Here is a 15,420-nt window from a genome sequence, read left to right as displayed (position 1 = left end):
GAAAGTCAGAGCAGGCGTCAATTTTAGTTGCCTCTGCCGCCTTGCACATGCGGATGTCGGCTAGCAAGGCTTCATACTCTGCCTCATTATTTGAGGTCTGGAACTTGAATCGTAGTGCATGCTCGTACTTATCCCCCTCAGGGGACTGATATATAACTCCTGTACCACAACCGTTCATAGTGGAGCTCCCGTTCACATATACTTTTCAAACCTGATCAGTGTTATCCGGCGCAGCCGGCCTTGTCATTTCGACAATAAAGTCGGCAAATGCCTGCCTCTTTATTGCCTTCCTTGGTTCGTAAGTGATTTCCCGTCCCTGTAATTCAATAGCCCATTTGAGCATTCGGCTTGATGATTCCAGGGTTGTCACTGACCGCTTGATCGGTTGGTCAGTGTAGACCACTACTGGATATGCTAAGAAGTAAGGTTTCAACTTCTTGACAGCCATGTAAAGACCGAGGCAAAAATTTTCAACCATGGGGTATCGAAGCACTGCGTTTCGGAGAACGTGACTAATGAAATAGACCGGGACCTGGATGCCGTCTTTTTCAGCAAGGAGGATGGCTCTGAGGGCATGATCTAAGACAGCCAGGTACATGTAGAGCGTCTCTTTGGGAAGAAGGTTGACCAGCCTTGGAAAATAGTGCAAATGTTGCTTCAATTTTTGGAAGGCCTCCTCAGCATCATCCCCCCATTCAAACATAGTCTTCTTCCTAATCGTCTTGAAGAAGTACTGGCACTTGTCACCTGATCGGCTGAGAAATCTCCCCAGGGCCGCTAGACAACCTGTTAACTTTTGTACTTCTTTGACAGTGCGGGGCGAATGCATGTCAATGACCGCCTGTATTTTTTCAAGGTTGGTCTCTATTCCCCTTTGGTCAATCAGGAATCCGATAAACTTCCCGGACTCAACACCAAAGACACACTTCTTGGGATTGAGCATGACCTTATGCCGCCTGAGTGTGGCGAATGTTTCTCAGAGGTCAGCGAGGTGATCCGCCTGTTTCTTGGATTTGACTATCATGTCATCGATGTACGCCTCTACATTCCTCCTAATCTGATTAATGAAGACCGTATTAATCATTCGTTGAAAAGTAACAGGCGCATTCTTCAAGCCAAACAACACCACGGTGTAACCGAATAACCCTTGATTAGTGACGAATGCCGTCTTTTCTTGATCCTTTTTCCATAGGGGAATCTGGTGGAAGCCTGAGTAGGCGTCCATAAAGCTCATCAGGGCATGTCCGGCTGTAGAGTCGATTAGACTATTGATCTTTGGAAGTGGATAACTATCTTTCGAACAAGCTCTGTTCAAGTCAGTGTAGTCAACGCACATGCGCCAGGTACCATTCAGCTTCTTCACGAGCACAACATTAGCAACCCAGTCAAGGAAGTTATATGGCCAAATTAACCCAGCGTCTAACAGCTTTTTCACTTCGGCGGCTGCCGCCTGACTTCTCTCCTCGTCATGATTTCTTTTCTTTTGCCGAATGTGCTTTTTTTTTTGATACACGGCGAGTTTGTGGACAGCAAGATCCAGGCTGATGCCAGACATCTCTTCCACTTCAAAGGCAAAAATGTCTATGAATTCTTTCAGCAGATGGTGCAAGTCTGTACCCATCTTTGCAAAAGCAGCCATCCCCACCTTAACAGTTCGCTCTGGACAACTGTCATCCAGAGCAATATCAATGTGCTCACCAGCCGGCTGGGGACGGAGGTCATCTGACCGTTCCTCGGTCAGTGATTGCCATTGCTTTTCTTTTTGACCACCACCAGCTGATTAGTATTCCTTTTTTTTGAGGTTGGTGGGGCCGGATGGTCATCCTTGATATCATCAAGGTCTATTGGCTCCTTCCCCTGTCGGGCTGTAGCAGCCGCAGGCTTGACGTCCGAGAGATAGCACTCTCTAGCCATCTTCTGATCCCCGTTCAGGGAGCCAACAGTGCCATCATCCCTTTCATACTTGACCAGCTTGAGAGAAGGGATGATGAAGGCCTTACACTCATTCAGAGTGGGTTGGCCGAGAACGAGATTAGGCGGTCAGCTCTTCGACCACCAAAAACCGGATGGTCATGTGCCAACCGGACAGGGAGATCTATCCGTCTGACTGGGTGCACCACTCCTCCCCCAAATTCGATAAGCTGATGGGAGACAATGCATGCTATCCGGCTTATACTTGAGATTGGATAGGCATTTGTCAATCAGAATGCGGCCAACTTTTTGATTGGCCACTTTGCATTCTATAACCACAGGGTCATCATGCGGCCGGCGGACTTTGCCCCGGTCTTTCTCTATGATGACTATTTCTAGGAAGGCAGATGTGCCAGCCGCCTGTCCCTCTTCAACAGAATGGACCATCTTTTTCAGATGGTCCTTGGTGCCCCGCATGGTCCGGCCACCTCCGGCGAATCCGCCTGCTATTGTGTAGATCGGCTCCTCATCGGTTTCGGAATTACCAGTAGGTTGGGGAGTCTTCTTGGAGGATTGCCCGGATTCTCTTTTGAAGTCACTTTGGACTTCACATAGGACTTCAGCACTCCTTTGTCAGTCAGATGGTCAAGCGTGCGTTTGAGGCTGAAACAGACATTGGTGTCATGGCCGACGTCCTTATGGTAATGGCGATGTTTGTTTTTGTTCCGGTTTTCAGCGGAACCTTTCATTGGAGTCGGCTTCTCTAGTGTCAGCCGATCCTTTATCTCCATGAGGATGGAGTAGCTGTCCTTGTGGAACTCGTACCTCGGGACGTACGACTTCCATTCTTTTTGCTTCTTCTGGGCTGGCTAATTGGAGTTACCAACTGCCCAGATCTCTTTTTTTCTTCTTGCGTTCATCAGGTTTTAGAGCCGGCTGAGCAGGCCAACTGTCCTTCTATCTGTCAGACTTTTTAGAATCCGACTGCTTATTTGAGGAGTAGAGTTTGGTCGCCTGTATATAAGCTTCTGCCTCCATCAGGGCTCCTTGGATGGTGAAGATTTTCTTGCGGACGAGGTCGAACTTGAAGGTCGACCCGTCCTTCAGACCTTTAAATAAGTCTGTATAGGCTACCTCGTCAGACAGCCCTTGAATCTGGATTCTCACCATGCGGCATCATCCAACCCCTGTAGGTACATGAGGTGGGTGTATGCCAGAAGGTGATCTTCTGGGTTGGAGGTACCATCATAGGTCCCTACCAACACATTTTTAACCTTGGTCGGCTGCTCGGCCTCGGCTATCTCCCTGGATAACGCAGAGGGTTATTCTCCAAGGTTTTGTAGCCAAAGCTGTCAATCCATAGGCTGGTAATTGTATGCCGCCTGTCCTCCGAAGAAGGCAGGCTGGATGTAAGGCAAAGCAGACGGCCTGTATAATGGCTGAGCCATATACTATGCCGAGTTGATTACATGGGGACCCGCATGGACGGAGGGGCTGCCTGATGGAGTCCCATGTATAGATTGTGAATTCCTTACTGTGGTATTCTTGAAGCTATCTAGATAAGTCGACGTGGATGCCGACTCAGATAGCTGCTGGTCCATCTTTTGCTCAATGTAGTGTCGAGCATTAGAGAAGGTCTTTTTGCTGTCGTCCAGCTGCACATGCCGGATGGCCTTTCTCTTTGCCGTTTCTGGGAAACGGAGTTTGGAGAGATTAATCTGGGGCCGAGCCTTCTCCTTCGTAGTAAGGTGAGGAGTAGGCTGTCGGTCCCTGATTGACTTGGCTTTCTCAGTCTGAGTTAGCCGACTGTTCCTTCCTAGGAGCAGTCGTCCTTTTGGTGATTAATTCTTTGATTTCACCCTTGAAACTCGTCATGAATTTCATGAGCTCGTCTCAGGTGAGTGGGGCTGATCTAGCCGCCTGATTAGGATTAGACGGCTGCCCAGGGGGCTTGCTTGTACCTGCCTGGTCAATGTTCCGCTCCTGTCTCTCCTTGTGATGGATGCGTCTAGAGATGAATGACCCATCATGGGCCACATAGGTTTCGACGTCACAGTCGTCACCAGATTCATGGTCCAAATGGACCTCTCCATCAACCGGAGGCCGGTTGGTCTCTGGAGGCGGTACAGGTTCTTGTGAAACCATCTTTGAGGTACTTTCCCCATAGACGGCGCCAAATGTTTCGGGTGTTTTTGTGTCCCCTGGGAGAGTTACAACTCGAAGACTGGATTCAACGAAGCCGCCTCCGAAGATTAAGTTAGTACGGATTTGGAGTAAAACGTGCGGAAAGTAAGTATATTCTCGGATTCCGAGATCAGGTGTTCTCTGTTTTCGAGAGTAATAAAATGATGTAATGATTAAGACGTGTCCCAATAAATGAGGGGAATCTCCGTATTTATAGGGTCCTAGAAAGGTGTGCTCTGTCCTAGGGTTTGGGTGACCTAGGATAGGGCTGCGCCGTTTTGCGGCTCCTTGGGATTTGGGCCTTGAAGGCCGTCACTCCCAGGGGCCATATTTGCGTGACACGTGTCATCATCTGGGTAGTCCAGTTGGACGCCTCTTTTTGTGACATGTGTCGCGCTCTCATTGGGCCACTTAGCGGGGTATAAAATACCCAAATCAAACCTTGTAACTAAAAGAAAACGCAAGATTTAAGTTAATACACTTATATATTACTAGATTGATAATATGTTTAATTGTTTAGTGTTAAGGATCGGAGTTGAACTTGTAATTGAGCTCCCCCGGTTACCCTTAACCCCTTATTGTGAAGGCTCTGATTATGTCAATTGACTTTTTTTATTTTTATTTTTATTTATTTAATTATTTTCTATTTTTAATTTATTTTATATTTTTTTTAATAACAGCAACTAAAAGAAGTCAATTGACTTTGGAGGACAAGAAGACCATGTCCCTCTTAGTTCTATACATTTTCTTGATCAAGTTAAGAATTTTTTTTTTTTTTTTTTTTTTTTTTTTTTTTTTTTTTTTTTTAATAAAGCGAGTTGACAACTGACAATAAAATTAAGAATTTTAAAATTAGCTAAATAGTCATAAATATATAATTAATTGCAAAGTGTTCATCACGATGTACAATCTGATGTTGAAGGCATGAATCAAAAACTTAAAAAGAGTATAATTTTTCCTCCATTGGTTTGACACTATCATTTACAAATTATATACAATGTGTATATAATATTATTCTTATTTCATAATTCGTCTGAATAATGATAACAATAATATTAAATTTTGTAACAAAATTCTGTTCTTCATTCCAAATTCTTTTTTCATTTTTTCCATAGAATGGCTACCTCTTTCAACCTTAGCTTCCCACCATTTTTTCGAGTTAATTCGATTTGTTTCCCTCTAATCATTGCCCTTCTATTGCTTTCTAATCTCCGGATTGTTACCTCTATTTCATTTAACTATTCTCGTTTTGATTCAAACTCAAACTTACATTTCCAGGGTAATGCTGAAAATTCCCTTGGTAAAATAGAGTTCAACTATGTTACTCACAAAGAACCTGTTGGTATCGTTACATATGGTGAGAATGTGCATCTTTGGGATAAAAGTCTAGGCAAAATTGCCGAGTTTTCAACACATTTTACCTTCGTTGTTGACACTTTTAAGGCACCTAAATACGGGCATGGATTCACATTTTTCATTGCTCCGGTGGGTTTTAAAATCCCACCTGGCTCCAACGGTCCATACCTAGGCCTATTTAATCAAACAACATATGTAACGTCGAGTACACCAATAATTGTTGTCGAGTTTGACTCATTTCCAAATGTTTTTGATCCTAGTGATAAGGAGCATGTTGGCATAAACATCAACTCTCTCAATTCTTCGGCTCATAGACCATGGAACGCGAGTGAGCATAGTAAACAACCTGCTGATGTTTGGATCAATTATAACGCGACTGCTAAGGTATTAAACGTGTTTTGGTCTTACAAAAATGATCCAAATTTTAATAAAGATTCAAACATGTCTTTATCAATTGATATTACGAAAGTCCTCCCTGAATGGGTTAACATTGGTTTTTCAGCCGGAACTGGGGTAGCCAAGGAGAGACACACTCTCGAATCATGGGAATTCTATTCTACTTTGAAGTCTGTTGACATTAATACTAGTGATGATCCTAAGAAAAAAATCGAGTTTACGAATAATAACAATAGTGATGATCATCCCAAGGATAACAAATCTAAGGAGCGGATTATTATTATTGTTGTTGTTGTATCATCTTTCGCGTTTATTGCTATTTTGGTTGGGATGCTAGTGTTGTTTGTGCATCGAAAGAGGAAGGAGGCGAAAGTGAAACAGGACGAGGAAACCTCATTCAATGATGAACTTGAGAAAGGAGTCGGGCCAAGAAGGTTTTCTTATTCCGAGCTTGAATCAGCCACCAACAGTTTCGCAAGTGAACATAAGTTGGGGAAGGGTGGGTTTGGAGCCGTTTACAAGGGCTATCTTAACGACGTGGATCTGCCAATCGCGGTGAAAAAAATATCCAGGGGATCGAAACAGGGGAAAAAAGAGTATATAGCCGAGGTTAAGATTATTAGTAGGCTAAGGCATCGAAATATTGTACAACTTTTGGGTTGGTGCCATGACAAAACTAAGTTGTTACTTGTTTACGAGTTTATGCCAAATGGTAGCTTGGATACTCACTTATTTGGTAAGAAGACACCCTTATCTTGGCCTTTGAGATACAAAATAGCTCAAGGGTTAGCTTCAGGGTTGCTTTATTTACACGAAGAATGGGAGCAATGTGTGGTGCATCGTGACATAAAATCGAGCAATATAATGCTAGATTCTAATTTTAATGTCAAGTTAGGGGATTTTGGTCTAGCAACGTTGATAGAACATGGACGTGCTGCTCAGACAATAACTCTGGCCGGGACTATAGGGTACATGGCACCGGAATACATAAGTACACGAAAGGCTAGTAAAGAATCGGATGTATACAGTTTTGGCGTGGTTGCATTAGAGATAGCTACCGGAAGGAGGCAAATGGATCCAATTGATGAAGGGACTAATATGAAGGGATTGATACAATGGGTGTGGGATCTCTATGGCAATGGGAGGCTACTTTCGGCATCTGACCAAAGACTTCGTAGGGAATTCAATGTTGAACAAGTCGAGTGTTTGATGCTAGTTGGTTTGTGGTGTGTTCATCCTGATTACAATTATAGGCCGTCTATAAAACAAGCTATTCAAGTGCTCAATTTTGAGGCTGCTTTGCCTAGTCTTCCACCTACGATGCCTATTCCGACCTATCATGTTCCGGTATTGCAGCCATCAGATGGCTCTAGTTGCCCTTCAATGCTTAGTACAAGCCTTAAAATTGGTCGTTAGATTTGTTCATACCATATTTTTATTCATCATTGCTGATTTGTTCATAGAGTTATGAACATAACATCCGAATAATATTTAGTAATTTTCTTTTTTGAATTTGGTTGTTGTATACATAAGGCGTTACACATTGTGCGGATTAAGTTTTTTTTTTTTTTTTTTTTTTTTTTTTTTTTTTTTTTGCATACTTTTCTGTTGTTGAACTGGTAATTAAATTAACATGAAATTGTCCTACTAATTTTTGATGTTGATGTACGCGCGTTAACATAGTATAACTTATTTTGTCTTGATCTTAAGCTTAATATAGAATAGATTTTGAAGGTTAATTAAATCTCTAGATAATCTAAGATATGGCGGACTTTTATTTGTTTTATTGAAAGATGATCAATTCGAGGGTAATTTTAATAATTTTATGGCAGTTTTAAATCATTAAAGTAGGGTAACCTTTGCCTTGTAGTGACTTTATTGTATTTTAATGTGTATTTTTTAATAGATACATATTATAAAGGCTAGTATATATAGTTAATCTACTATATTATGACTTTATGAGTGTTTTAAGGTTAAATTTTTGTGATAAAAAAAATAACCATTATAGTATATAGGGTAACTTTGGTCTGTCTTACATAAGTTAATGAAAATTCGCTTTATTCAACAATTTGTGACATTTTAATCCCAACCCCAGTCTTAAACAGTCTTTGCCTTTTAGCTAGACAAGAAATCTGATCTCATTATATTCATCATCTTCAATTCTAGCAAGCATTTACCCTACTTTCCTGGATAGGATTATGTCATTTAGTGAGGAGGGAAAGAGACATGTTGCTACTGAAGCTCGGTCTCTCTGACTGCTACTTAAACTGCTAATTGTGGTAGTGGTTTTTAAAGAAGAACCGCGAATATTGTTAGTTGTTTTAAGCTGAAATTAAGTAAAAAAAAATAACACCCAAGACCGATCTTATGTAGATGGGATATGATTTTGGGAATTAGTTTTTATTCCAACGCAATAAAGTGAAGCAATTTGATAATTTTAGTTTTGACCAGTGCTCAGAAAATTAGAAGTTTTAAAGCTATCCAAAGTTTGCTTATTTGTCTCAAATGAGCTATAAAATACTCTTAGTTCGTAAATACAACTGATATTCGTATTATGAAAATGTCACCAAATAATAAATTATACTTTGTTAATTTAATACAACTAGTTGTATGGTGCATGAGTTGCAACCATGGGCATTTGAACCCAAATACACCGAAAGATCCATTGTCTCAAAAAATTCGAACCCAAATCCTCAAAATTGGGGTGGAACAAATTGAGCATTGTTCAAGACTAGATGTCATCCCTTAAGTTAAATTCTCGATCTTCAAAGAGGCCTTGTTTGATAATTAGCTAATAGTTGTTGTATTAACTAGTTTGACTAGCTGGTTATTTTAGCTAGTTTGACTTATTGGTTGAAAATAATTGATTGTATAAAAGTGTTTGATAAATATTTTTTAATTGTAAGTTCGTTGTTTTAGTGTATTTAATACTCAAAACCCTAACTCTGATAATGAGCTTGTTCTATAACAGATTTTGAGCCTAAAATGCTCTTTTAATAACTATAAGCTATTTACCAAGCACCTAAATATGCTTTTTAAACTGGTCAATTATCTAATAGGACTCAATAAGCTAAATGCATTTTACCAACCAAGACCAAAATCAGGACTGTAATTGGGTTGGAAACTTGAGAATCCCATTGATCTTAGCTTCTTTCTATTGAAACAAGAAATAAGTCAATAGAATAATATCGAAAAGTCATTTGACTTTTAGACAACAAGAAGACCATTTTTCTCTTAGCTCCACAAGATTTCTTGATCGGTCGACAGAATCCTCTTGTCGTACTCCATATTTTATAATTTTATTTTGATAGGTAGTAGCCAATTGACAAGAAATTTAAGGATACTAAATTAACCAAGTAAACTTTAGGATAAAATACTCGTGTAATGTTCATCACGAAGTCACGATGTACAACATGATGTTGAAGGTATGAGTTATTTTTGTTAAATTATTGATTTGACACCATCATGTACATATACTATATATCTATATTATTTGTCAAATTTTGTTTGCAGAAAGAAGCATCCTTAAACTATATTCCTATGTCAAAATCGATCTCATTGTTTTTGTTCTTGACAACTTCGTTATCTAATAATATATTACGGAGTAAATAGTACAACATCCTTAAGACAATTCTTAAATCATATAGAACATTACATTGTATCGACATTCTGTTGTTCATACTTCTAATTCTTTCTCAATTGCTTTATTAAATTTTGCTTTTCTTAATTCTAACTTCTAAAAAATTAGTTCAATAATAAACCCATTGAATGGCTACCCCTTTCCTTTGCTTCTCACCATCATTTCGAGTAATTCCTACATGTTTTCCTCTAATCTTTGCCCTTCTCTGGCTTTCTTTAGTTCGGAATGTTAACTCCATTTCATTTAACTATCCACGCTTTTATCCAGACTCAACAAATATAAATTTCCAAGGGGATGCTAAATATTCCCTTGGGAACATAGAGATGAACATACTTACAGATCGTTACCGTGTTGGTCTAATTACCTATGGTGACAAGGTACAACTTTGGGATAAAAGTTTACGAAAAATGTCCGATTTTACTACGCATTTCACCTTCGTAGTTGACACTTTAGGCCAAAAAAATGTAACCAAGCATGGCCATGGATTCACATTTTTCATTGCTCCGGCTGGTTTCGAAATCCCCCCAAACTCTGCCGCTGCCTATCTAGGCCTCTTTAACACAACAACACGCGATTTATCAACTAATCAATTGATTGTAGTCGAGTTTGACTCGTATCCAAATGATGGATTTGACCCTGATTATCAGCATGTTGGTATCAATGTCAACTCTGTTAGTTCCTCTGTTAATAAACCTTGGAATGGTAGTGAGCATAGTGGAGAGTCTGCTGATGTTTGGGTAATTTATAACGCGACTACTGAGATGTTGAGCGTGTTTTGGTCTTATAAGGATGATCCGAATTTTGGTAGAAATGTAAGTATGTCTTTACCAATTAATCTTATGAAGATCATCCCTGAATGGGTTAACATTGGTTTTTCTGCCGCGACTGGGGTAAGTAAGGAGCGACACATACTCGAATCATGGGAGTTTTATTCTAGTTTGAAGTCAAATGATAATAGAAATGTTTTGTTTAAGGAAATAAAGTTTAAGGAGGTCATGATAATTGTATCAATAGGTGTTTTGTTTGTGAATTTGGGAGGAATTTTAGTGTTCTTTCTATATCGAAGGAAGAAACAAGTCAAATTACAAAAAGATGAGGAAAGCTCATTTAATGATGAACTCGAGAGAGGGACCGGACCAAGAAGGTTTTCTTATTTCGAGCTTAAATCAGCCACCCATAATTTCTCTAGTAGACGAAAGCTAGGAGAAGGAGGATTCGGAGGTGTTTACAAGGGCTATCTTGTTGATTTAGATATGCCAATCGCGGTTAAAAAGATATCCAGGGGATCAAGACAGGGGAAAAAAGAGTACGTTGCCGAGGTTAAGATTATTAGTAGGCTAAGGCATCGAAATCTTGTGCAACTTCTTGGTTGGTGTCATGATAACGGTGAATTTTTACTTGTTTACGAGTTTATGCCTAATGGAAGCTTGGATTCTCACTTATTTGGTAAGAAGCCACTCCTATCTTGGCCTTTAAGGTACAAAATAGCTCAAGGGTTAGCTTCAGGGTTGCTATATTTACACGAGGAGTGGGAGCAATGTGTGGTGCATCGTGACATAAAATCGAGCAATATAATGCTAGATTCTAATTTTAATGTCAAGCTAGGGGATTTTGGTCTAGCAACGGTGATGGAACATGGACGTGTTGCCCAAACAATAACTCTGGCCGGGACTTTAGGGTACATGGCCCCGGAATACATGAGTACTCGAAAGGCTAGTAAAGAATCGGATGTATACAGTTTTGGCGTGGTTGCAATAGAGATTGCTACTGGAAGGCAGTTAAAGGATCCAATTGGTGAAGGAACAAATATGGTGGGTCTAATACAATGGGTGTGGGATCTCTATGGCAATGGGGGGCTACTTTCGGCCACTGATCAAAGGCTAAAAATGGAATTCGATGCTAAACAATTCGAGTGTTTGATGCTCGTTGGTTTGTGGTGTGTTCATCCTGATTACAATTATAGGCCGTCTATAAAACAAGCTATTCAAGTGCTCAACTTTGAGGCTGCTTTGCCTAGTCTTCCACCTACAATGCCTGTTCCGATCTATCATGTACCGGTAATGACGCCAATCCCGCCATCAGATGGCTCTATTGGCCCTTCAATGATTAGTACAAGCCTTGAAATTGGTCGTTAGATGTATGTAATTTGTACCATATTCGCATATGTTCATTTCTTGGTGTAACATTCATAAAGTTGAACACACGGTGTATTGTTCTGTAAAATTCAAATTATTTTGCTTTGTATATCATGAAATTGCATTGTTTGTTTCATACATAAGAGAAGTTACATTTTGTGTGAAAATTGATTTTTTGTTGTTTCCGTGTTTCAACCAAATGATTGGAATAATTTGATGTGCTCGTGTTAATGTTGTTGATGCTGGTTACATGGTTAGGACGTAATTGATTATATTTTTTTTCCGGACGAAAAGTACCTTTATTTGTGTCACGAAAATAATTCCGTAGTTTTTATTAGAGTGTAGAGTAGTGTATTTATACAAATAATTAGGGCACATGAAATAGGCCCGTTAGCTATATGATATGTACACTAAATATAGGCCCTAACACCCCCCCTCAAGTTGGAGCATGCAAGTCACAAATGCCCAACTTGCCAAGTAAATACATGAATTGACTTTTACTCAAAGCCTTGGTAAATAAATCCGCCAATTGATCCGTTGTCTTCACATAAGATGGACTAATGAGACCATCCTGAATCGCATCACGAAGATAATAACAATCCACCTCAATGTGCTTTGTACGCTCATGGAAAACCGGATTCTTCGCAATATACAAAGCAGATTGATTATCACAAAACAAACTCATAGCACGGGGATGTGAAACACCCAAACTTAGAAGAAGAGCCTTCAACCATTTCAACTCATCAGTAGTTTTAGACATTGAGCGGAATTCGGCCTCTGAAGAAGACTTGGCCACAGTTTCCTGTTTCTTAGTCTTCCAGGATACGGGAGAAGCACCAAGAAATACTAACCAGCCAGTGATGGAACGACGCGACAAGGGACAACCCGCCCAATCTGAATAGCACCAACCTGTAATATGTAGATCACAATCGGAACTCAAAAGAATTCCCTGACCTGGACTTCCCTTCAAGTTCCGGACTGTACGAAGAGCCGCTTCCCAATGGTCCTATCGCGGTTGTTGCATAAATTGAGATAAAATATGCACCGCGTATGCCAAATCCGGTCTAGTAAAAGACAAATAAATCAGACGACCCACAAGTCGCCGATACTACTCTGGATCAGAAAGCAAACAGGACTCTGATTTTGCCAGAGTATGATTCTGCTCAATAGGGGTACCTGCCGGACGAGCACCTAACAGACCAGACTCTGCAATAATGTCAAGTGTATATTTCCGTTGACACAGAAATATGCCCTCCGGACTACGAGCAACCTCAACACCAAGAAAATACTTCAAAACACCCAAATCTTTCATATGAAAACAGGCACTCAAATATGACTTGAACGTTGAAATCGTAGAAGAATCATTACCAGAAATTATTAAATCATCAACATACACCAGAACACTAAGCTGAATAGACCCAGATTGCAGAGTAAAGAGAGAATAATCAGAGTACGGCTGCACAAAACCGTACCTTTTTAGAGAGGCGGCCAATTTAGAATACCAACAACGAGGTGCTTGCCGAAGACCATACAACGATTTCAGAAGACGACACACCATATCAGGCTGAGAACCATGAAACCCAGGGGGAAGCTTCATATAAACTTCCTCATCAAGATCACCATGCAGAAATGCATTGTGGACATCCATCTGGTGCAATTCCCAATTTTTTGCAGCAGCGACAGCAAGGAAAGCACGAACGGTGACCATTTTAGCAACAGGGGCAAAAGTCTCATTGTAATCAATACCCTCAACCTGATGATTACCAAAGATAACAAGACGAGCTTTCAATCGCTCAAGTGTGCCATCAGAATTAAGTTTGACTTTGTAAACCCATCGACACCCAAGAGCTTTCTTACCCGGAGGCAATTTTTCCATTACCCATGTGCCATTCTTTTCTAATGCATCAATTTCAGTTTGCATAGCCGCCTTCCACCCTTCATGTTACATAGCCTCCTTGAAATTATGAGGCTCAACCATCGTATCAATAGCTGCAATAAACACGGTGGCGCACAGAAAAGTTATCACAATTCACAAAATGAGCTAAAGGATAGGGAGTACCTAAGGAGCTTGGATTTGCTAATGAACATTGAGAGATAGATGGACTAGGTAGAGAAATAGTGTGTGCCACATAATCCCGGTGCCACCCCAGGGCTTGCCTTGAACGTTGACCACGGTCCAAGACAAGAGAAGAAGAAGAAGAAGAGTCCGGAGCAGCCGTAACAGGGCTAACCGAATCTGCCGACGAAGGAGAGGCCTCGGAGGAGCTAGGAATCGACTGGGCGGCCAGGTCTGGTTGCAGCACAGACGGCAGCCTTGCAGTCGTGTCCACGGCCAGGTCGCGGCTGACAGGCGTTGCCAGCGGCCTGGTCGCGGCAGACTCTGTGTGGGGTGTGGTCTGGTGGGTTTCTTGCTCATTAACCACCCCATGACCCCCTGCAGTTTCAGGTACAAGAGAGCTCTCACTCGCCTCCAACACATACTCCAAATCCTCTAAAAAATCATTATCAACTCCACCATTTTCGGTTCCACAACATCACTCCCCACATTAGCATCACTCGAGTCCCCATCACGTGTAAAAGGAAAAATGTCTCGTGAAACTTGACATCACGAGATACAAAAATGTCACCGGTCTCCAAATCATACAATTTCCAACCTTTGTTCCCATGAGGGTAACCCACAAACACACACTTTCGAATCCTAGGAGCCAATTTGTCACCTTTTGCCTTTTGGTTATGGGCAAAACATAAACACCCAAAAACCCGCAACTCATCAAAATTTGGTGGTTTACCGAAAAGAAGCTCAAATGGAGTTTTATTAGCTAGCAAAGAGGAAGGAGTACGATTGATTAAATAAACCGCCCCAAGAACACACTCACCCCAAAAAGAGATTGGCAAATTACCTTGAAACATCAATGCACGACTCACATTTAATATGTGTTGGTGTTTACGCTCAACCCGACCATTTTGTTGTGGTGTACCAACACAAAAGGTTTGAAACAAGATGCCATTGTCATTAAAATAGGGAATCATGTGTTTAAATTCGGTGCCATTGTCACTCCGCACATACACATTTAATATTGACATCAAATTGACAATTAACCATAGCAAAGAAAGAGCAAAAAGAAGAATAAACTTCAGTTTTGTCATTCAATAAATAAACCCAAACACCACGTGAAAAATCATCAACAATCGTTAAAAAATAATGAGCACCACAAGTAGAAGGTGTCTTATAAGACTCCCACAAATCACAATGTATCATCTCAAAAATACGACTAGCCCTACTATCACAATTGGGAAAACTATCTCGAGATTGTTTAGCTTGTGGACAAATTTCACATGGTTTATTTAAAAAATTGCTACTAGAACTAGCACTAATAGCAGGAACTAACTTGACAATCTTGTCTGACGGATGCCCCATACGACGATGCCAGAGCTCGAATGTTGAAGCCTTCGGATCAGTCACCGCACACACTTTAGGAACCCGTCAAAAGTAGTAAAGTCCATCTATCCGTTCACCGGCTCCAATCAGGCTCCCCGAGTATTGGTCCTGTATAGCACATAAAGAATCAGTGAATTGGAAAAAACAATGAGAATCATCGATCATTTTGGACACAGAAATTAGATTGCAAGTTAACTGAGGAACAAATAAAACATGATCAAGAATAATGTTCTCAGCCAAATACACACGCCCCTCCTTCGTAGCAAGGGCCTTAGCACCATCAGGAAGTCCAACCGGGCAAGGGTGAATAAAGTGGACATCGAATAAGCAAGAATCATCACCGGTAACATGATGTGGTG

The 15,420-nt window shown here is 40.8% G+C and overlaps 2 pseudogenes; both read left to right on the top strand.

Moving 5' to 3' along the window:
- Positions 1 to 5,211: 5,211 nt before the first annotated feature.
- Positions 5,212 to 7,263, top strand: LOC145578184 (L-type lectin-domain containing receptor kinase IX.1 pseudogene; annotated as a pseudogene).
- Positions 7,264 to 9,615: 2,352 nt separating this feature from the next.
- On the top strand, positions 9,616 to 11,670 carry LOC145578183 (L-type lectin-domain containing receptor kinase IX.1 pseudogene; annotated as a pseudogene).
- Positions 11,671 to 15,420: the final 3,750 nt, after the last annotated feature.

This window comes from Chenopodium album, chromosome 14 (genome assembly GCF_948465745.1).
Source record: "Chenopodium album chromosome 14, dcCheAlbu1.1, whole genome shotgun sequence".
NCBI lineage: Eukaryota > Viridiplantae > Streptophyta > Magnoliopsida > Caryophyllales > Amaranthaceae > Chenopodium > Chenopodium album.
The sequence above is the reverse complement of the archived record's forward strand: the minus strand, read 5'-3'. Positions and strand labels throughout refer to the sequence as shown.